The sequence below is a fragment of the Parasteatoda tepidariorum genome, chromosome 6, assembly GCF_043381705.1.
Source record: "Parasteatoda tepidariorum isolate YZ-2023 chromosome 6, CAS_Ptep_4.0, whole genome shotgun sequence".
Taxonomy (NCBI): Eukaryota; Metazoa; Arthropoda; class Arachnida; order Araneae; family Theridiidae; genus Parasteatoda; species Parasteatoda tepidariorum.
Genome location: NC_092209.1, coordinates 16,152,253 through 16,176,151, shown reverse-complemented (window position 1 = coordinate 16,176,151; position 23,899 = coordinate 16,152,253). Strand labels below are relative to the sequence as shown.

Below are 23,899 nucleotides of genomic sequence, written 5' to 3'. Positions count from 1 at the left end.
TCCAACGCTGCATTTACTGGGCTTATAAAAACTTAAAAAAAAACTGAGAATAAGATTTTGATAATTTTCCTCTAGGTGCAAAAATGACGCCAAATTGGCAATTTAAAAAAAAAGTTTATAAAAATTTGTAAGTTATTTGTATGTACTAAAGCCCAGATAATTCTTCACAAGATTATAAATCTAGTTTAAAATCATCGCGTTGCTTCAAGTAAACTATGGCTATTTTATTTTCCTTGGCGACAGAGCTTCGAAAAACAACGTTAGTGAATCTTAGTAAGTGAAAATTTCATAATTATAATTTAAGTTACTTACTAAGATGTCCTGTTTTCTGTCTGGCTAACTGCACATATCAAAAATAAATAAACTTACTAAGCAAGGTTTAGAAGCAAAAATGTACTTTTATTTCAACCGATTTCTCAGGATGGATTTAAAACATTACAAAGGAAACATGCATTTAGATTTCCAATTAAATACAGATTTATGTAATAGATAAAAAAAAGTTTGTTTTTTGCTTTGGTTGCTAGAGATAAAAAAAGAATTATAATAATAATCCTTCCTGGGAAAGAGGATGTTGAGTAAGTAAGCATCAACCAAACATATAGATAAAATCATGAAAAATGAGAAAATGCGCCGAAATAGAACAATGTATACTTCTGAGTATAGGTGCGTGAAAAAAACGGATGGCATATTTGAAATCAGCGACGCGAAAGTATCTAAAATCTGCTAAAAAATCTCATGCAACAGGGGAAAAAAATTCATCGTTGTTATTTATATGTAAAGGTGAACAAAATTTTGTCAATCCTAATTTATTAAAATAATTATGTATAACTTTTGCAACTCCTAAGAAAAATATTTTTTAAAAATACAGAAATTCCGTAGGAGTTGAAGGGTATGTTCGTAACAAAATAATATTTTTTAACTACGCCATCATTAACTGTAGTTAGAGCACCCATATTTCTACTACATCGCCAGGCAAGTTTACATTGGTTTCAGCCAGCGGCTATCAGAATTTATCACTATATTATCGCCAATCGAAATTCCAACAAACTAGAGTGCTCAAACTCACTTGGAGCACCGCGTCAGGAAAAAAAAAAAAAAAAAAAAAAAAAACAGAAACGTCATTGTCATAAAGCACGAAAATTCTGCCAGAATTTTTCTCAGTCCGGTTAAGTGAATGAGAGAGTAAAGAGGNAAAAAAAAAAAATCTAAGACTATTAGTCATTGCATTATAAAAAAAACAAACTTTTACATTACTTCAAACACTAAAATTTTTAGAGATGCAATGCATTAGGAAAAAATCAAGGCATGCAACAGGAATAAAACTACAAAATATTTTTATTTTTTTGAAAATTTGAATCAGCAGATATAATTTTAAGTTACATTAATAACGATATCTAATATTAGAAATATTACAAATATCAGACATATTTAAGTATTTTTAAAAATAATAGTCTACATCCATGAAAAAGTTTCTAAAGAACTTAAGTTTCAAAGTATTAATGTATCATTATATATCAGAAGAAAGAATCGATCAGTCACCCAAGGAGACAAACTGTATCGATTATCGATAGTTTTTTTCGTCGATGCAGTTTATACAGTGATAACATGTTTGCTAACAACTGACAGATGTTTTAAAAACAGTCGCGGCTTACGGAAATACTTTTTAAATTTCATTTTACCATTAGAATCATGAAATTGGTACTTTTGACTTCCGAAATTCACGATTCATACTTTAATTTATTACCTTTGTCAGATACAATATTAACTTAAAGAAAAAATTGCCGATAAAGACTATTTTTCGAATAATTTCCCCAAAACGCTGCAATCAGAAATACCGTAAGGTTATGAAGTAATTAAGTAAATAAAAATATGACGAGAGATAGATATAAGGACAGATCAGTGGGGTACTTATATTGTACCAAACGTAAACAACGTTAAGTATCCTAAATATAGAATTTCACAGGAGTACCTATCAAGCATTAAACGTAAATGATAATAAGTAATCTAGGTAAGCTGATCAGACGAGTTATCAGCTACTAAATCGGACTGGAAAAAAAAAGGAAATATGATTGGGGTATTTATAATGCATTAAACGTAAATGACAATACGTATTTTAGGTAAGCTGATCAGTCGAGTTATCAGCTACTAAATCGGACGGAAAAAAACAGGAAATATGACTGGGGTACCTATACTGCATTAAACGTAAAGGACAATGGGTAATTTAGGTAAGCTGTCAGCCGAGTTATCAGCTATTAAATCAGACGGGAAAAAAAGAGGAAATATGACTGGGGTACCTATACTGCATTAAACGTAAAGGGTAATGGGTAATTTAGGTAAGCTGATCAGACGAGTAATCAGCTACTAAATCGGACTGAAAAAAAAAGGAAATATGATTGGGGTATTTATAATGCATTAAACGTAAATGACAATACGCAATTAAGGAAAGCTGATCAGACGAGTTATCAGCTACTAAATCGGACTGGAAAAAAAAAGGAAATATGATTGGGGTATCTTTAGTGCATTAAACGTAAATGACAATACGTATTTTAGGTAAGCTGATCAGTGGAGATATCAGCTACTAAATCAGACTGGAAAAAAGAGGAAATATAATCATATTTAATACCTATACCAATATTGTACCTATATCTATATTGCATTAAACGTAAACAAGATAACGTATCCTAAGTGAGCTGATCAGTCGGTATCCAGGTATCCTAAGTTATTAGTTGCTTTAAATCAAACAGTAATAAAGTACAAAGATCATTAGTTTAAGTTTACCTATATTGCACGAAACGCAAATGGCATTATGCACTCCATTACTGTGTCTAAAGATAGTTTGAATTGATAATTGATAAAATGTACACAAGCAAATAAATGAATGCTATCGGGGATGCGAGTTCTGACAAGATTCTAATCAAATATGTGAATCTCATTGCTCTTCTATCACTTAAGCTCAGATAAATAACTTGTTAGTTTCAGTACCTTCTAAAACTGTTGTATAAGAAACAAAAACGCTATACACTTCAATAATATCAATGAAAATATTAAAAGCAATAAGCTTTCTTCTTCTATGTCAGCCGGCACAACTACTTATTAAAACATTAACTTTTCAAATAATAATGTTAGACTTCATTCAACAAATTAAATTTCTGAAAACGTATTAAAAAATGCCACAATGTACAGAAAAAATTATACAAATAAAAAGTCGGCGGAGCACTTAGTAAAATTAATATCCTTCATCAATCGCGTTTATAAGATGAATTAAACTCACATATGTTTTACATTGAAAGCGTCATAAATAAAAGCTACTTAAGGTTAAGTATACCATTTTTTCACCAATGGCTCATAAATAAGTCAAAGTCTGGACCCGAGCCAAAGGGTGGACATCACAAGGTACAGCTCAGACTTTTTTTTTTGATTTTTATCATCTGGGCTGAGTATCTGAAGGCAGTTTATGGCGTGATAACATAAGACTGACGTGATATCCTTTCATGTCAATTATAGATATGCAGGCTTGGCATTAACGGAAGAAAGCTATATTTAGCCAAATGTATGCCAGAAATCCTTCTCTTTAGTGACTTAATTCATCTTTGGGGGAAGTTGTCATTATGTCAATCTATCTATGAAACTATTGTCATTAAAATCTTAAATCATTTCATGATTAGAATGTTTTTCTCAGCTACTTAAGATACAATTTAGCAAACGGAAGAGATAGAATTTTTAAGGACATTAGAGTAATATAATATGAAAAAATGATTCAGTTGAAACGACACATTTTTAATTTATGTATAATAACAACTAAACATTTCCATCAACATGAGAGTTTGTGCTGATTAGAAAAAGTTAAAACAGTTAAAATAATTACAGAGGAATGAAAAAAAAAGGCAAGGTGCTTCCTCTCTGAAAAGGGTACTTTGAGTTTGGAAATGGTACTCGTAAATAGTTATCAAAATGTGTAATTGTTGAGCATAAAATTCAGTTATTGCATAATATTACACTGCAATATTATGTAATAACTAAATTTTATACTCAACAATTTTTAAATTATCCTCTCATACTATTTTATGAGTATATTTCAAATAGTAATTCTGTCCCATTATCAAAATAAGAGAAAAATTAGTAGTTTATAAAATAATTAAAGGCTTGCTAAAAGGCAATCTCTGTGCACAATTTTTTTTCCAAAAAAAGTAAACTAGCAAAAAGTGATTAATTGATAAACATTTTGAAAGCCTTTTTCTGCAATTTAAACTCAAAATTACGAGAAAATAAACATTTAAAGATGCATTTTTTCTAAAAAGATATTTATTTTAAAAATAAAATTTAAATCACTTAAAATATTTATTAATATCCCTCCCACTAATAAAGATACTTATAAAAAGTTAAACAGTTGAGAATAATCCTAACAAAACAAATATTTGTCATAGTAATCGGAATTAAAACTATAAAGAAAGATAATTTTACCAGTGTGAAATTATTCTTTAAAAACAATGGATAAATATTTTTCAAAATGGAATCTGAATAAAAAGGCAGTGTTTTTAAGGGACGGTGGCTTACTTTAACTAAAAGTCCACATCTATTGGGACCAAAGGGCAAGACGTCTTTCAAAAAACGCTTAGGGAAAACACTGTTAATTATTCTTTTAAAAATTAACTCTGAAACTTAAAAATAAATCTTTCCACACTCAAACTCTGTTTACAACCACACATTATAATCTTTTGAAACAAAAATTAAACATTATAATATGTGATATTCAAGTTAAAGAAGAACTTAAGTTTTTAAAAACAAACTCTTACTAATCGAGAAGATATTACACATATATTTTTCTGGTGGGCGGAATTTAATGTCAACTGGAAAATAATTTAGAAAGTGTCTTTGAGATGCCTTCAAATATACATTTAAAGAATGTAAGTAAAACGTACACACTATGTAATCACCGTTCTCTTACTCCTATGATCAGGAAGTTTTTCCAATTCTTATTAAGTTATTCTCAGTTATCTAATTAAGAATACTTCTCAAACCGATTCTAGCATAGTTCAAATAATCTCGTATTAAATTTGAATATAGTCTATACTAAAAATTCCTTCGAAGAGGAAAACTATTTTTTCCCAAACCGTTCAATTAGACAATTTTTTGGCAAGTGTAAAAGAAAAAAATTATTTCCCGAGGGAAGGCGTTTAGCTCTAATGAGGAGGTTATTAGCTATGCAAGAATTGGCTGATAGGCGTATAAAAACCTTTCATTCCTCTCTAATTATGACTTACTTATAGTTACAGTAAATAGTTATGCAGTAATAGTAAAAGGAGTTACTTACATTGAGAAAAGAGGAATATTTTATATATTTTCTTTATTCGTTCGTTTATGATTATTTTTTTAATATATACATCTAAGAATGATTAAATTTTTAAAATAATATTTCGAAAGCAAATCACTGAATTTACTATCCCCCCCCCACCTACTAACAGTTCCAGCTACTATGCTGCTTAATTTCCAGATATAGCAAAAATATAATTAAAATTGTTGTAACTCCTCAGCATCTTTTATATAGTTATCTTTTTATATAGCTTTTTGGAGTATAATAGCTTCTTAAAATATTTCTCAATATTTCAAAAATTTCAATTCTCTATATATATCCATGTATTATTTAAATTCTATTTCTTAATTTATTATTTAAAGCGAAACGCGTTCTCAAATTTGTAACTCACATTCGGCATTTTAGTTCTAAATTCAGATTAAAAAAATAAAAAAAAATGCTAGAATTAACATTTTAAGTTTTTCCCTTTAACCAACCGGAGAGCCGGAGAAATCCCTCGGCCTATATTAAGAAGGAGTTATAGGAAATAATAATTCCCTTTTTGCATGTCACTGAAGAGATCATCGGGATAAGTTTACAAGATTTTCCCTAACATTTTTAGCGAAGCACTTTGATTTTGCGCGTTTTGGATGTTAGTTCTCTTCAGCATAATGCCTAGATAAAAATTGGTTTGTTTTTTCCGGCCTGTGCGTACATAAATATATGCATATATCAATACATAAATGCAATTGCTTTAGATTTATGGCGCAGAGTTTTTGACGTAACGGTTTTATTCAAAGTAAAAAACCACGAGCCGTGATGGCTCAGGGGACAGATCGTTCGCTTTCCAATGAGGAAAACTGGGTTCGAATCCCAGTCAATACGAATTCCGCATCCGGATTGCACCGACCACAGTGCTGACGTGAAATATCCTCAGTGGTAGACGGATCATGGGTTAGAGTCCCCTTGGCGTCAAACTAACCGTGGGAGGTTCTCGTGGTCTTCCTCTGCATATAACGCAAATGCGGGTTAACTCCATCATAAAGTCCTCCACGAAGGCAAATTTCTCTTAATACTCGATCCAGGAGTTCCCTTGTCTTCTGGATTGGGTTCAAAATTACAAGGCTACGGAGTTGAACATTAGTAGTCGTAAACCCAAAATTGGGTCGGCAGTTCAACGACGGATGTAAAAAAATGTAAAAAACGGTCAAAAACTTACCAACTCTCAAAATAAACAAATCTAACCATATTTGTATATATATAAAAAAAACGGTGTTTTAAAACAGAACAATTATCCAAAGCTTCGCTTACATTAAATAAAACAGCCAACAACTCAAAGAGAGAAAAAAAAAACACGCCAAACGTTCTAAAAAAAGCACTCAAAACTTAATTGTCCGAAGACATCGCACACTCTAATAGCCGTGTCACGTTTTGTCCAAAATAATAAAAAAGGGAAAGCGAGAAAGAGAGTATGAATCCTACAAACCTTATTTCGAAGGAGTGACACGTCTGTCCCCAGGCGATAAGGGAGTGTGGTCTGACGTAATTAAGATAAATTTTGCCGACTACTGTTTTAGAAAATATAGCAGAGAGAAATGCTTGCTTATAACCAGTTTGTGGAGTCCGAGACGAATGGTTAAACTTCTGAAACTGGAACAATGTTGATGGAATCACGTTTTATCTATGATTACTTGTATTCCTGGCGAATAAACCAATGTGTTTAAACAAGCATTTTGAAAGAGATAAGTACGTAGTTTGTTTTTAAACAACATTTTATTTACAATGATCAACGGAAATGGGGGAGATGAATTTTAAAAATTCATTCAATCTAAATTATTACGAGCGTGCTTTAACCGAAATTGAGTCAATTCTTTTAACTTTCACAATGCAGTAATATTGCGAAAAAGTTGTTAATGTGTAAAATGCAAGAAGTAAAAAAAATCAGCGCACAGATAATGAAGTGTCTGTTTTAAAACTACACTATAAGTTTCTACTGCTGATATCAGACATTTTTTTTACATTACTGCTTCAATACCTGATAGGATGAGACAAGCTTTGGAAAAACTTTCTAGACTTTTTAATTAAGAAATGTTCGGAAGATAGGATTATAAAATGAGAAGAAGTTAACTTAAACTTATTTGCTTTAAGTTTCACAGGATTTCTGTAAAAATTGGGGTTATACGAAGCAGAATAAATAAATGAATGAATGAAAAATAACGAAGTTAGAAGTGAGAAATGAAGTATTTTCATTACCCATTGGCAAAATGGGTGTTGTTTTGGGTTTGATGGCGTGCGCACCACATTTGGACGTCATCACACTTTGCGCATGCGTCGTCATTGTACGCGTTGCTATGACGACCGCTGCTGTAAGACCGCGCTGTTTTTTAGAATTCTTTTTTAACTTTTAATTTTGCCATGCATGAAATTGGTGAGTTTATTTTCGAGATATGGGATCAGAGAGATCCCATAAATACTTCTTGAGTTGTGAATAAAAGAGAATTTCATCATTTGAACGATATTTTTGAATTTATTGTCTTAATAGTTTTAATTAAGAATCAGAAATTCTAACCTACAGTTCAAACTGGATCGTTTTCATTACTAGTTCAGGTGAATATTACAAACAAAGAGGATTTAAAAAAAAAAAAAAAAAAAAATTTTCCAATGGGTAACCTGTGATCGCCGAATGATCAAATGAACATAGAACAACAAAATTTTGTAATAATTTTCCTATTTCAAATATTCTAATTTAGTAGGATTGCAAAAGCACCAAAATCATTAATCCGGAAAATGAGCTCACCAATCCACAATTTTTCAATTCTTATTTCATTTACTAAAATTATCAAACGGATATAGAACAACAACAATACTTTGTAATGACTTTAATGCTTCAAATAATCTAATTCAGGAGATTTGTTAAAGCACCAAAATCCTCAATCCAGTTTAACAAAGAAGTGATCACCAATCCGTAATTTTTTAAAAATTTTTCGACTGTTCTTACATTTACTAAAAATTGCAATCAAATGAACATAGAACAACAACAAAATTTTGCAATAATTTTCCTATTTCAAACATTCTAATTTAGTAGATTTGCAAAAGCACCAAAATCATTAATCCGGAAAATGAGCTCACCAATCCGTAATTTTTCAATTCTTCTTTCATTTACTAAAATTATCAAACGAATATAGAACAACAACAATACTTTGTAATGACTTTCCTGCTTCAAATAATCTAATTCAGGAGATTTGTTGAAGCACCAAAATCCTCAATCCAGATTAATCCAGAAATGATCACCAATCCCTAATTTTTTTTAAAATTTTTTCTATTATTCAAAACTATTACTAAAAACTGCAATCAAATGAACATAGAACAACAACAAATTTTGCAATAATTTTCCTATTTCAAACATTCTAATTTAGTAGATTTGCAAAAGCACCAAAATCATTAATCCGGAAAATGAGCTCACCAATCCGTAATTTTTCATTTTTTCTTTCATTTACTAAAATTATCAAACGAATATAGAACAACAACAATACTTTGTAATGACTTTCCTGCTTCAAATAATCTAATTCAGGAGATTTGTTGAAGCACCAAAATCCTCAATCCAGATTAACAAAGAAGTGATCACCAATCCATAATTTTTTTAAATTTTTTCGACTGTTCTTACATTTACTAAAGACTGCAATCAAACGATCAAATGAACATAGAACAACAACAAAATTTTGCAATAATGTTCCTATTTCAAATATTCTAATTTAGTAGGATTGCAACAGCACCAAAATCATTAATCCGGAAAATGAGCTCACCAATCAGCAATTTTCCAATTCTTCTTTCATTTACTAAAATTATCAAACGAATATAGAACAACAACAATACTTTGTAATGACTTTAATGCTTCAAATAATCTAATTTAGGAGATTTGTTGAAGCACCAAAATCCTCAATCCTGATTAACAAAGAAGTGATCACCAATCCGTAATTTTTTAAAATTTTTTCGTCTGTTCTTACATTTACTAAAAACTGCAATCAAATGATCAAATGAACATAGGACAACAACAAAATTTTGCAATAATTTTCCTATTTCAAACATTCTAATTTAGAAGATTTGCAAAAGCACCAAAATCATTAATCCGGAAAATGAGCTCACCAATCCACAATTTTCCAATTCTTCTTTCATTTACTAAAATTATCAAACGAATATAGAACAACAACAATACTTTGTAATGACTTTCCTGCTTCAAATAATGTAATTCAGGAGATTTGTTGAAGCACCAAAATCCTCAATCCAGATTAACAAAAAAGTGATCACCAATCCGTAATTTTTTTAAATTTTTTCGACTGTTCTTACATTTACTAAAAACTGCAATCAAATGATCAAATGAACATAGAACAACAACAAAATTTTGCAATAATTTTCCTATTTCAAACATTCTAATTTAGTAGATTTGTAAAAGCACCAAAATCATTAATCCGGAAAATGAGCTCACCAATCCGCAATTTTTCAATTCTTCTTTCATTTACTAAAATTATCAAACGAATATAGAACAACAATACTTTATAATGACAATCCTGCGTCAAATAATCTAATTTAGGAGATTTGTTGAAGCACCAAAATCCTCAATCCAGATTAATCCAGAAATGATCACCAATCCCTAATTTTTTTTTTAAATTTTTTCTATTATTCAAAACTTTTACTAAAAACTGCAATCCAATGAACATAGAACAACAACAAATTTTGCAATAATTTTCCTATTTCAAACATTCTAATTTAGTAGATTTGCAAAAGCACCAAAATCATTAATCCGGAAAATGAGCTCACCAATCCGTAATTTTTCAATTCTTCTTTCATTTACTAAAATTATCAAACGGATATAGAACAACANGTTTACCCTAAGATTCAGAAATATTTTCGTAATATTAAAAAAAACGTGGTTTTGAAATTTGTTCTTTCAAGCTTTGAACTAATAAATTCTTTTTTATACCTCCATGTTTACAGCGAAAAAATCCACACTCAATAAATACAGAATTTCACTTCGCTCTTTATTTACAATCCGAAAAATCAGAAGTTCTACAATTTATTACATAATTTTTACACGAAATACAAATGCAATTTTGTTAACTGAAATTTATTAACGCAGCAATATATTAAGAATAAAATTCAAAGTCTTTAAAATAAATACAAAATTAATTCAATCAATGATTTTTCTATGATCAATAATCATTTAATCCCCCATTCATAAATCAATGATTAAAAGAAGAAAAAACAAGAGTTGATTTAAATCAAGATACGAACCTTGAAATTTATCCTGTAAAAAGAATGAGGGAAAAAATACCATGAGATAAAAAATAACTGTTCTTAATGTGAATATTAATTTCGTTTATATATGACATGATAACCGATAACAATAATAAAGAAAGCCATTTATCTTTTTGAACTTCACTAACAAAAGGAGAACTTTTTTTTTAGTTGTGATAGGTTATCATCATACTCAAGAGGGTACAAGATAAAGTCATGTTCATTTAATCACTGATTAAAATATATGCATTTTCCAAACGATGAATTGATGCAAATAATGGTGCAATGACCAACAATAAACTATGCGTTTACCGGTAGATCTTAAATGATGATACATAGCGAGTTTTTTTCTTATCATTCACAAGAGTATGAATTAAACCAATTTTTGTTAAATTTTCGAAATAGAAAATTTAGGTCAAGCGTATAATACATCCTCCTATATTTTTTCATTATAATCAAGAAGGGAAAAAATATAAACGTTTTCTAAAATAAAATTTAAGAAAAAATAATGAAAGAAAAAACCAGAAATTGGAAAGGAAAATTGTGACGCTTTGAACTCAGATGCAAGACAAGCATTGCAAAAAAGAAGAGGGGAAAAATAATAAAATGCATTTAGAAATTAATTAAGAAGAACATTTCAGGAAAACAAATTATTAACTTAAGATATTTTTGGTTAAATGCTGATTCATGTACTGAAAAATAAAATGGATAAGACTTAAATAACATATGAAAAGAATATAATATCAAAAAACGACCATAAAAACCTTTGCTTAATGGGAAAAACTTATGTCAGCTCCTGACATCAATCTTATTCATACATAGATTTTAAATCGATTTTGGTTAGTTTCACTCAGAGTACAAAAAAATTTAAATTTATTTAAAAAAAAAACAAAAAAAAAACAATGGAAAAAGGAGATAAATAATAATAACAGTGATAATAAAGCAAAAAAAAATAATCTCGTAATTCACCTTACTCTCGAATTCGAACTTGTTTTACCTTATTATTCAAATATCAGTCCCCAAATCGCTAAGGTTTAGAATAAACTTAAATTTAAAGTCGTTTTTTCCCCTGTAAGTAAACTAAATTTCACCAACATTTAAGACCCTATTGCTCATATAAATAGCTGAGATGTTTTATCAAATTTCGTGTCCTTCTGGCTCCGTTTATATTGAACAAACAAAACTTACCCTTAAGCTTCGACTTAAGGAACACGAAATATACGTCCGAATTTAGGATATTAGCCGATCTTTTAGTGTCCTACATTACATAGTGGGAATTCTAATCACAGATTTAAATTTTCTTCAGCTAAAATCATTCAACATAGCTCTTCATCGACCGAGTTTGATTTCTGGGAATCATTCTATAATTTGAAAAATTCTTATAAGTTAGTTAATGACATTTCTACTATTTCATTGTTTCCCAATATTTGGAAATCTATTCTAATTTAATCATTTGCACTCTGAGGTTCCCGCCAAACCTCCTCACATTTGTCATTTGCACTCTGGGGTTCCCCCGCCATGTGTTTGTTTACTTCTCTACTATCATTCGCTATTCTTTTTTTCAATGATAGTAATATAAAGAGGAAAATCGCGAGTTCGAAGAATTTCATACTTATTTCAGGATCACAAACTTAAAAAAAATTATAATATATAGAAATGAAGCAAGCAGCAAATAATTAGAGTTTTTTTTGTTTAAGGAATCGAAAAAAATATTGAATAAAGCCACTGCTAATCAGTAACAATTTTTTTTTAAAAAGGAAAGCCTTTTCTTACTAGATTTAGAATGGATATTAATAACAGAAATAAAAAAATAATAAAAAAAAAAGAACATGGGTGACAAATCTTGCCCGATATTTACACACACACAAATCCGTTTAATTAATCACTTTCCTAGCAACAGAATTGTTGAATTACATTGGTACACATTTTTAGTTATTCACAAAACCACAGGCCCTTTCTAAATTAGTAAATTGTTACTTACTCCAACGGATTTCAGTTTGGATTTTACACACCACTTCTTCTCAGAAGTCCTAAAAAGAAAAGAGAAAATAATTAAGAAACAGGTAGTATTTATTTTTTGCTATTCTATTGTATTATTTAACTTCAGAAACTTATTATTATAAAACTTGCAATTGAAATTTTGTTATGAATCCAATTTCAAGGATATCTTAATTAGTTATGCATCAAAGGGCATATAATTATCGGTAATCAATAAATAAACTAATAGGATATCTATTTTTTTTAATTATAAATATTTAAATCAGAATTGTTTGCTCTCCCATCCTTTAAATTGAATGGATATCTAGAATGAGAGGTTTATTTTAAAGTTATTAAAACTTTAGATTAATTAAACTTTATTTAGACATACAGTGTTAATCTATATAATTTATCTAATAGTTGACTCTTTAAAAACAGGATAAAATTAGTTTACTGTTTCTATGAGGCTTCCGGATCAGGGGACACAGTCAAAAATACATTAAATGCATATAATTATTACTAAGATCAACAAAATAAATAATGTTAAAAATAATATAACCCACTGCCACAGTAATTTTCAGTGACCAAAATAATTTTCAGTGACTTAAAATAAGTTAAAATGATACTTTTACATAATGACAAGTACAAATAATTATTTTTTATTTTTTTACTCATTCATGCTGCTGTTGTTGTTCATTTACGTCACACCAGAACTGCACAATGGGCTATTGGCGACGGTCTGGGAAACATCCCTGAGGATGATCCGAAGACATGTCATCACAATTTTGATCCTCTGCAGAAGGGATGGCACGCCGGCTTCGGTAGCCAGAGGACCTGCACGCGAAGTCAAGCATTTTACGGTAGAACAGTTTAACGAGGACCAATATCACACACTCTCGGTCACTACGCAGACTAATCCAAGTGGTCACCCACCCGCATACTGAACTCAGCCAGTGATGCTCTGCAGGGAACTATGGCTTAACAAGCAGTCCACAGCGGGACTACTACTCATTCATGCAAATGCATTTTAAGCTATCCGACCTGATTCGACAACATTTTTTAAAAAAAAAAATTCATATAAAATTTTAATAAACTAGTTTGTTTGTTTTATTATGTGTAAAAACTTATAAAACTAGCAACAAAAAAAAGAGACATTTTTCGCAAATATGCCAAGCACTGTAACAAAAATTTCTATCACATAAAACAAAAAATTCTCCGAGGATTTTATGTAGAAGGAAGGCTGTTACTATGTTATAAATTATTATCTTAAAAGCAAGTGCATATACTACGATTTTAACGATTTAAATAAAAGATCTTTTTTAAACAATGAATTACTGAAAATCAATGGATTTAAATTGTTAATAACTTGATTAAAGCAGCACTAAAAGTTATAAAAGTGGGAAATAGAAAATGTAACAAAACATAATGGAATTAATATAAAAATAATTTTTCACACTAAAACTGTTAACAGAAAAAAAGGATAGCTGATTTCAAATTTCGATTTTTAAAAACAATTGAAAAAGGTCCTAAAAATGGGACAGTAATTTCGAAAGTGAAAAAAAAAAAGTAACTACACGAACATATTCAAGGCTGTCAAATGATTGTACAGTGAGCCACATTTTCCAGATTGCGGATACCTCCTACATTTTGCAAGTCAGAAATTAAAATCCGTCGAAAGGAAAGGTATGTTTAATCACAATGTTCGTTTTTGTATTTTATTACGTAATTTAAAATATCGTCTCCATTAATTAGTTAGCATATTTGAGGTCACCCCCTCGAACCATTAAGATTGAGTCTTAGTACGTGAAAATCCGATCATTAGAACAAAAGTTAGTCAGGGTAATCCGTTTTCTTTTTTTGCGCACTGTGCCTTGAGAAGAAAAGAATCAAGAACAACAATTCTTATAATTTATATTAATAATAAGATTTAGTATACAGGTCATTTGACTTGTCCAACTAAATTATGTTTCCAACCGAGGAGCTAAAAATTATACCCACAGGAATAGCAACTATATAGAATAATGTTATTGTATTATAAAAATGTTAGATCTTTGAGTCCAGTCCTCGCAGCAGAAAAAAATAGTCAGACTAATATTTAAAAAGAAAAAAAAATCAGGACATATTATGGAACAGTATAAAAAAAAAGGTGGTAAATAAAAAAAGATGATAATAAAATATATTATTTTTAATTTTGGATTTATATAAATAACATAATATGAAATAATGAAACGAATGAATGAATGAATATAAATATAAAAGCTAAAAATTTAGGACAAAGAAAAAGAAAAAAATTTTTTATCATGAAAATCAGGACAGCTAAAAGGCTAGAAGGTCATTGAAGTTTAAAGATGATAGCAAAAATTTTGCTTTTAAGTAGTAACTGTGACTTTTCCCTTGAAAAGCTTGCTTAAAATCTCCCGCATATAAAGAACTAATGAAAGCATTTCACTGCCGTCAAATATATTCAATACATTTTGCATTTTGTGTTTCTTTATTAACACTGATATTCACGTGCTCTTTAACAATTCTAATAAAAAGTTTTAGTGACAATTAGAATTTTCTGTGACATTAAAATGATAACACACGAAATTCTTAATAGATTTTCTGCTATTTTCATAGAATTTATCAAGTTTTTTTTTATTATCGCCTGGACAATAAATTAACCAAATATTTTGTTATTATACAGGGTTATTCATAACTCCCTCCGAGCAGGAACTGGACTATCGCATTGATGTATGCCATGTGACCAAGGGTTCACACATAGAACACCTGTAATGTATTAAGTAAAAATTGAATAGTTTCGGAATAATTTCATATGTGTCTTTTTTTCATATTCGTCTTCTTTTTTTTTAACCATAACGCTTCGAAACCCCGGAGGGAATTATGAATAACCCCGTATAAATATTTGCAGAAAACACTTAATAGATTTAAAGGTACAATTGCAAGATCCACGAAACAAACTCTAAGGCAAAAATGTCACATAACAATAGAGAGCATTCACACACTAAACAATGAAAATGAAAAAAAAAAAAAAAATTTCATTTCCTCTTTTTTTCTTGTGTACTATTACTGACTATGCAATATACCTAATAGAAACCGTTCCAAAATATGCTAATACTTAGGGGGAAGGAGCTTTGTGATTTGCTTATTTCCAAGGCAAAAAGTAGGGGTATAAGCAATGTTTTACACAAGACGAATTATAACAATATAAGTTACAAAATAAATTAAATGTAGGGAAAAATATTACACATTGAAGTATTACACTTATATAAGCCTAAAGAGGTTGTGATTTGCTTTTTTTTCGCTACTAAAAGGGGATATTCATAAGTAATATTTCGGCCCCTAACTGTAATAATTTTTAAAAAATCGGTATTAATTGATGCTTACTCAGTAAACAAATTCTTTTAAACGCAAAATCAGTTCCACAATTCTATTCATCAAAGCAAATAAACGTTCCGAAAAATAAATAAATAAAAAGATAAAATATTGTAAACATGACTATGGAAGCTTCAAGAAACGAATCAAGCAGAAAATATGAAAATTCTTTCCACAATTTTCTAGAATCAGAAGATACCATCAAAGCATAAAAGGATTCACATACACCGACGCAACCCCTTCGAGGCAACGAACTATACGAATGATATGAAGCATTCCACAATTATAGCCGAAGCCACACATCCCTACAGCATCGATCAAATCCCTATGCGCCGATTTTAAGCTGTGGCCGACATGGACTTTCAAATAAAGTAATTTGTTTCGCCATTCGACGCAGTCACCCAGGTGACAAATGGTGATATCCAATTTGGGTACCGTCCCCCGATTCCGACCCCCCACCCCACCATCAACCCTTGCAGCCCTCCCAATGTGTTTGTCTCTCTCTCTTAGGTATGAACATGTCCAAAGCACCTGTGGACTCGAAAGATTCATTCGTGGTCCCAGGAGAGAAGCAATTTAACTATTAGTTTCGTCTGGGGCGGTGGCATCGAGTGTCACGGCATGACTCCGCCCCCTCTAATGAAACACTCTAAGACAATCGGGTGTATTCTGGAATAATGTGACCAATGTCAAACACTGTTACAAATATGGAATCAGTGGCACTGAATGTTTCAGTAACCTGATTAGGCAACAGTGATTTATCAGCTTTATGGACACTGACCCTATCAATGAATATTGGAATGCAAATATAAAGTCGACACTTATTCAAGCAAGATTCTAAGTTTAAAACAATGCACTTAACTAGGGTTAATATCTACCCAAAGCTTCATGCTATTTATGAGTTAGTAAGAAAACATTTAATTAATTTTTTCCACCCTTCTAAACTTCGTGTTATACTACACAATCCAGTAAAGAACTTATAATTAACGATAGTAAGAAGTAGTCAGTATTAAGTTGATAGATTATATCAACAATAGTAAGAAATAATCTGTATGAAGATGACAGATTATCAACGATAGTAAGAAATAGCCAACACAAAGATGATAGATTATCAATGGCAGTAAGAAATAGCCAGTATTAAGATGATACATTATATCAACAATAGTAAGAAATAATCTGTATGAAGATGACAAATTATCAACGATAGTAAGAAATAGCCAACACTAAGATGATAGATTATCAACGGCAGTAAAAAATAGCCAGTATTAAGATGATAGATTATGAACGATAGTAAGAAATAGATAGCATTAAGATGATAGATTATGAACGATGGCATGAAATAGCCAGAGTTAAGATGATAGATTATCAACAACAGTAAAAAAATAGCCAGTATTACGATGATAAACTATCAACAATAGTAAGAAGTAGCTAGTATTAAGATGACAGATTATCAACGATAGTAGGAAATAGCCAGTATTAAGATGATATATTATATCAACAATAGTAAGAAATAACCAGTATGAAGATGATAGATTATCGACGAGAGTAAGAAATAGGCAGTACTAAGATGATATATTATATCAACAATAGTAAGAAATAACCAGTATGAACATGACAGATTTTCAACGAGAGTAAGAAATAGGCAGTACTAAGATGATGTATTATATCAACAATAGTAAGAAATAACCAGTATGAAGATGATAGATTATCAACGTGAGTAAGAAATAGGCAATATTAAGATGACAAATTATCAACGATATTAAGAAATAGCCAGCATTAAGATGATTTTATAACCGTCGTTGAACAGCCGACCCAATTTTGGGTTTACGACTACTAATGTTCAACTCCGTAGCCTTGTAATTTTGAACCAATCTAGAACACAAGGTAGCTCTTGGATCAGTACCCCCTGAGGTATGATTTGTTATGGGAACATAGAGAACTTTGAGACTCGACAAATTTAACGTGCATCAGTCCTACCAAAACCCAAAGCCCCACCAAGAATATTACCTATGATGGTAATGGCACAAGAGAGACATAGTATTATTGGAACATGGATTAAATTAGACGATGTTTTAAGCTCATCCTAAGGTTAAAAATGAAAAGGGGAGAAAACAAAGAAATAGGGATAAAGATCACAGGGTTGCTTCAGAATAGGGGGATGTAAATTTTAGGAGAAGGACAAATGATAAGGAGCATCGAAATATTAGAGAGGTCAAGAAATTTCTATGAAACGAGTAAACAAACTGGAGGGAAACATCTCTTTCTCACACTTTATCTCACTCCTCAAATATAAGAATATGAAGATTTGCCGATAATGACTCATTTCTCCAGATATGATCAAGCAAACAAAGACACGGTTTTAAAGACATCAGAGAAACATTTTGTAGAAACTATCTTTTTAATTTGAAGTCTTTCATTTCTTATTAATAAAGATGCTACAGAATAAAAAAAAAATAATGCTTAGGAAAAATAAAAAAATTAAAATGAATTATTAGTACACCAAAAAATCTGAAAATTACTGCGGTTAAAAAAATGTAGTTATTTTGGTTTAAATTAGTTGGACTCCCATTTTCCATAAAAAACAGCAATTAGAAGCGATAAAAAGGAACACAATTTTTACACACCAAGTAACTAACTACTTTCAAAATCGATTTATAATTGGTAGTCATTATTTATAACAAGTTTTTGAACAAAACCTGATTAGATTAAGACCTATTTTAAAGAAGCGATAATTTTTACACCAATAATTTTAATTTGTGTACAATTTTTAATATATTCCTGATAGTAAAAACTTTGCAAACACAAATAAGACAGTAATACACATAACCTGAATAAACTTCCAAAAATTAACTGACCAAAAACCTATCTCTAACTTATTTTAAGGGAACGATAATTTCTACACTAATAATTTTAATTTGTGTACAATTTTTAATATATTCCTGATAGCAAAAAGTTTGCAAAGACAAATAAGACAGTACACAGAACCTGAATAAACTTCAAAAATTAACTGATCAAAAGCCTATCTCTAACTTATTTTAAAGGAGCGATAATTTCTACACTAATAATTTTAATTTGTGTACAATTTTTAATATATTCCTGATAGTAAAAAGTTTGCAAACACAAACAAGACAGTAATACACATAACCTGAATAAACTTCCAAAAATTAACTGACCTAAAACCTATCTCAAACTTATTTTAAAGAAGCTATAATTTTTACACTAATAATTTGAATTTGCGTACAATTTTTAATATATTCCTGATAGTAAAAACTTTGCAAAGGCAAATAAGACAGTAATACACAGAACCTGAATAAACTTTCAAAAATTAACTGACCAAAAACCTATCTCAAACTTACACCAATAATTTTAATTCGCGTACAATTTTTAATATATTCCTGATAGTAAAAAGCTTGCAAACACAAATAAGACAGTAATACACAGAACCTGAATAAACTTCTAAAAATTAAGTGAAGAAAAACAAGCGAAGCAAAACTTCTCTATAACAAATATACTTAATATACAGCAGAGTCATTTAATTTTAGCTGTCATCTAAAGACAGAAGGGAACATCAGGGGCCACAGTAGTACGTAAAAGGCTGGAGTCGTTAGAACCGTTGTCATCAGCGAGAAAGACAACACGACCCGGTAATAACGTCCTATTTGTCCAGCAAGGAGCATTTCTTACGACAAGCGGCCATAAACAAACGCTAAGCTGTCGTATAAATCATATTTTCGATGGATTTATAGATGTAACTATCGAAGATTCAGAGCGGCTAAAATGGTCTTTTCAGAGTTTCCCCTTTTCTTTTTTTATTATTATTCCTGCTATTCATGGTTTTATGGGTTTTTCTCAATATGGGAACGATAAAAAGAATTTTCTTTTTCCGAAAGAGTAGGCTTGCAATATGATTCTATGGTGGGAAGAAACTTGAGAACGAGCTTAGAAGAAAAGAGTAAGATATATATTTTTAATGCTTAAAAAAAATATTGAAAATGTATCGAAATTTTAATTAGCCAAGAGGCTTATTCCGCTCATCAACTCCCGTAATTGCTCCGCATTCATCCTTGTCCCCCCCCCCATTAAACCTAATATAATCCACAAAAACACAGAACATTTTGTTTCAAACATAAAGAATTGCTGTAGCTTTATTTAAGAACATTTCGTTAATATGTATAGAAAATAGACGATTACGTGAGTTTGAAAAATAATCATCCGTACTTGAAAATAGATTAACCAAAGGAATACAGAATGTGGTACCGAACAAGAAGAAATAAACGAAAAGTAATTTTAAACGTTGACGAGACTTATAACAATTTAGATAAGGAACGGTTTTCATCGTTCTTTACTATACAAAAAATATTAAAAAATTTGATTACAATATTACAAAAATATTAAAATATTTAAAAAATATTTGAAATGTTAAAATATTTATAAAAAAATTCCCTATAAATATTAAGATTTATATCTGGCAACAAGTTATCACTCTTTCTTTTTCTCTACTCTAATTTTGATTGACATCTACTCGAGAGTGAGCTTATCAAATAAAGAAATAATGATCTCGAGAGGGAATAAGAAATTCTCTACAACAGGATTGCCACTTTAATCTGTAAAAAAAATTCCCTGTGTTTTTCCTGTACATTCATACACACTATATTAAGAGGAAACACATAATCACTGCACTCTTGTGTGAGCTATAGTGGGTGAACTAGACGAGTTTTCATTGTTGGAAAAAATTACAGAAAAATCGAATAGCTGAACATACTTAAAACAAATAATGCCATAGTAAATTATATAGTTTAGTACAGCTGAAATATCATCTTTAAATATCTCTTGGATTGAGCTTTGAGTGGTCACTATTTCTTAAAAGACGAAAATAAGAAACAAAATTTCATGTATTTTTGCAGCTTGTAAAGAAAAACTCAAAATTCCCAGCATTTCCCCTGCTATTTTAGGTGATTTTTAAATACCCTGTATTTTCCAGATTAATCCTGTTCTCCCCGTGGAGTGGCAACCCTGGTTAAAGAGTTAAAATTTAAAGGGAAAAAGCTGAAAAAAAATCACGAAAAAGCTATTAAATTTGGAGTAACTTAAAAACAAGTTGAAATTTCTTTACAAAATCCGTGCAGCTTTCACAAATAAATATGGCTTATTTTCAGCTAGTCAAATTTTAGCACCGTAGTTGCATTTCAGCGGGCAACAGATCGACCAACGTGTTATTTCTTCTTAACAAGTTCAAGGGTTAGTAATTTGCAAACTCATTGCAGAACTTTAATTTTCTGTTATATCGTCGTACTCCTGTCCTTTTTTCTACATATCTTCGTGATTTCAAGCTTTGAAGTCTTATAGGTTTGGTGCTGAAGGGCAAAATTTAACATAAAGCAAAAAAAAAAAAAAAAAATGGAAAAAAAATCGCAAAAAAATCAGATGAAATTGTAATAGCGTAAAGCTTCGGAACAAATCCAAATTTCGAAAAAAAATATTTAGGTAAATTTCCTAAACGAATATGGCTCTTTCAACATACCAAGCTTCCTGCTGCCTTTAGAGCTGCCCGAATGTATTTTTTTCTACAACTTTAACAATTAATAATTCTCGAATTTATAATCGAATGTTATTTTTTCCATTGTACTCTTTGCACATATTTCTAGTTTCATTTTTCTAATATCAAGTTTCTAAGTATTATAGTTTTTACGCAGCAAAATTAAGTGTAGCATCAAATTGGGCACACAAAACAGTAGCGACGACCATTATGATTATTTAATATAGAGAGAAATACTCAAATTATTAAACTTAAATGTAACTTAATCTATAAGTATATACAACAAAAACACACTATTATCTGCGAGCACTGATTTACAAATATTAGTCGAAAGTAGAAGCTTATCTATTATTCTTGACATATTAGGAAGATAATTCGCAGATTACACAGAATGTTGACACAAATATCTCCTTTGTGAAAATAAAATTATTTATGTTTTATTCTGAAAAGTAAAAGGAATATTAATATTCTAACTTGTTTTTCATTGCCTTTTGTTCCAAAAAATGCGAAGTATCTAAGCGTACTTTTATTATTTACTCGATAAATAAAAATAAAATAAAATAATAATAAAAAACATGTTTTGAAATTTGCAATTTTATGTATTTGAAAATGCATAAAATTGCAAATTTCAAAATTCCCTCTTTCCAAGGACATTCAGAAATTATTTTAAAGAAAAGGAAAAACAATCCATTTAGTTCTTCGCTATTTCCCAATTTCAAGCCTTACCTAATGTTGTCGAATAGTAGGATGTACATAATGATGGATGTTCAATAATTAATGAACATTAAACATCAACTTGACTTTACTTATACTTCTTAATCTTATTTCATCGATTCTGGATGATATCTCTAATCTAAGGACAATTTATTCTTAAACATCATACAATTAGATAGAGAATCAAAGTAATTATCTCTCATCATCAAAATATTATAACAAATGCTAATAACATCTTTAACAATACCAAAGACATTGTAACATAAAAAATAAAGTAAAAAAAAAAAAAAAAATACAGTAGTCGGTCTTATTTAGCTTAGAACACAAATAAATAATATAAAATTGAATTAAATGATAAAAAAAAGCAAACATCGATGGAAGGATTAAAGACTTTCTTTTTAAAAATACGACAGAGAGGGGAAAAAAATCACATCCACAAATCCAACAAGCAGGAAGGAACAAAGAAAAAAAAAACATTTTCTATATGCGATATAAAAGCAACTACAAATCTAGAGCAAAAAGAAAGAAAGAAAGAAAAAATAAATCAGAACAGCACCCCCCAAATAAGGGGGAGATGAAAAACCCAAGAACATTAACAAAACCAGGGAAGAAAAACAATTTGATATTCGGGATCTACGCCACAACCAAGATCATCTCATTAGCATGCAAGAGGCATCATCCCAACCTCTCTCGCGTTTAACCTGTTGAAGATCCTCGGCCTTGTCTAGGTCGGAAGAAAAGGTTTTTATTTAAAATAAATAATTCACAATGAAAGTACAGTTCAATGCCGCAGGGAGAAAGAGAGGTTCAAAACCAAACAGAGCAGAAAGAGTGTGTGTGCACCTCGGATGCGTATATCGGATCTGAAAATTCCCCCCAGAGGGAAAAATGCACTTCATAAAGGGATTTCTCTATGAAAGAAGTTTATTTTAAGTAGTTTTGTTGGATTTATTTAAACTGTGGTCGGAATTACGCCCTGCTAATTCTGGTGGGAGTTATTAGGGGAGATAACAATGGATTCCCGTGAGATGCTGGGTTCGGTGCTTTTGTAACTACATAAATCCCATGGCTACAGGAATGTCATAGATCAATCAAAATTAAAGTTCCATTTATATATCGCTTCCATTCTGCAAGCGATAGTTGGCGTTGAACAATTAAACTAATTGTCTAATAGAGATATTCATAAAAATATTTTAAAACACACACATTGTATAAGTTATAAAATTATGAGCCCACCAGATGAGAATATAAAGTTCGAATAACAATAGAAACTAGAGAGCCTGGTGGCAGAATCGCAGCGACACGGCAATATCGTCGCGGAGATATTTTTCTTTTGAAAAGTAATATCGTTTTCATTTACCAAGCGATAGTTGGTGTTGAACAGTTAAATTAATTGTCTAATAGAGATATCCATAAAAATATTTTAAAACACACACATTGTATAAGTTATAAAATTACGAGCCCACCAGATCAAAATATAAAGTTTGAATAACAATAGAAACTACAGAGCCCCATGGCAAAATCGCAGAGACACGGCAACATTGTCGCAGAAAGATATTTCTTTTGAAAAATTAAAAAAAAAAGTTTACTTTTTTTCTACAGAAATTTACATGTAATATTTGAACCATGTGTTTAAATCTTGGCCACCAAAATATATATTTTACCACCAAATATATATTTGGCCACCAAAATATATATACTATATTTTTGTTTGC

At 30.2% G+C, this 23,899-nt stretch overlaps 1 protein-coding gene across 5 annotated transcripts in view; it reads right to left on the bottom strand.

Annotated features, from left to right (window-relative positions):
• The window catches only part of LOC107452053 (tyrosine-protein phosphatase Lar), a 204,009-nt gene that overhangs the window by 145,540 nt on the left and 34,570 nt on the right, over positions 1 to 23,899 (bottom strand). For 3 of the 5 annotated variants that reach the window (XM_043043655.2, XM_071182029.1, XM_071182030.1), the window contains exon 2: positions 12,564 to 12,612. The gene's annotated coding sequence lies outside the window, so the exon portion shown is untranslated. Of the gene's footprint in view, positions 1 to 312; positions 439 to 6,776; positions 6,796 to 12,563; positions 12,613 to 23,899 lie in introns of those variants that run through there. The other 2 variants (XM_071182028.1, XM_071182027.1) reach the window with 2 other exon arrangements.